Source organism: Sapajus apella, unplaced genomic scaffold (genome assembly GCF_009761245.1).
Source record: "Sapajus apella isolate SASKATOON/1434 unplaced genomic scaffold, GSC_monkey_1.0 scaffold1, whole genome shotgun sequence".
NCBI classification, from domain to species: Eukaryota; Metazoa; Chordata; class Mammalia; order Primates; family Cebidae; genus Sapajus; species Sapajus apella.
The window spans coordinates 11,755,568-11,756,952 of record NW_022436941.1 but is presented as its reverse complement, the minus strand read 5'-3'; positions in this window follow the sequence as shown (position 1 = coordinate 11,756,952).

Genomic DNA, 1,385 nt, shown 5'->3' with positions numbered 1-1,385 from the left:
TAATTACATATGTATAATTTAATTAAAATAATTTTTTTGGTGAGATGAAAACAGAATGTGGGATACAGCAATACTGATTAGGAAAATTGTCAGATAAACCTTTAAAATCATAGTGATCTTTTAGAGTCTCAGAATATTCTCATTTTCTTTGAAAAATATAATGATAACAATTATAACTGGACCTGGTCAGAAGTGATTTTTTTTCTAGATCTGCTTTGTTAAAGGAAAGTTGGATTTCTCAGATTCATTCAAATGATAGAATGATCCAGAGATGATATCTGGATTAAGTCTTTTTTGTTGTTACAACTCACTTCAAACACTGTAGACAAACATATCTACAGTTCCCTTTTCAACCACTTGCTGGTCAAAATTACAGGTTTTTTTGTTTGTTTTTTGTTTTTTAACAAGAGGTACTATATTTTGGTAAAAAGCAAACCCTAACTGCTGTGTAATATATCCTAGGGTACCTCTATCATTGCAGTCCAGGTAACAACCTTGTGCCCACATAATGTTGCAGTGAACATCCTGTTCATGTCTCTATATAAACCTCTCAGATAAATTTTTGGAGCAATTGCCCTTGTTTGTCTCACTAACCTCAAGAGTCTGGCAATTGCTGCAAATTTCTTCAGTGATGGGGCAAGTAATAATCTTCCCTAGGCATTGAGGTACCAAGACAGATCAGAGCTTACTAACTTTTCTCCAAACTGCCATTTCTCTTTGGGCCCCAGCCACTGCTGCTGCCATGACACCACTGCCTAGCTCAACTCTCAAACCAATTTGTGACAGTCTTTCCCAATATTCCCAGGCAAACTCTTGATTCTATAGTTTCTCCAGGCTCCATTCAGAGGAATGAGTCAGGACTCACTTATTAAAGCTAAGCATAGTTCTTTAGAAGTGGGATCTCTTTCCTTAACATGACCCAACTTACGAGGAAGCTCACATGGTGCTTGTAAAGTCTTACTCTGTTGCAGGAAATCAGGGAACCAGAGAGACTGATAAGGTTACAGGAGGATTTATTTAAGGTATACACTGGCTCAGTGGATTCGCATCCAGAAATTCTGAGCAATGGACAAAGAGAGCAAGAACCTTTTATATATCCAAGGGTGTAAAGACATGAAGAAGAAAGCAGGTTTACAGAAATGAGAACAAAAGCATTTAATAAAAACTGTGACAGGCGGGCCGGGCGCGGTGGCTCACGCCTGTAATCCCAGCACTTTGGGAGGCCGAGGCGGGTGGATCACGAGGTCAAGAGCTCGAGACCATCTTGGTCAACATGGTGAAACCCTGTCTCTACTAAAAATACAAAAATTAGCTGGGTATGGTGGCGCGTGCCTGTAATCCCAGCTACTCAAGGAGGCTGAGGCAGGAGAATTGCCTGAACCCAG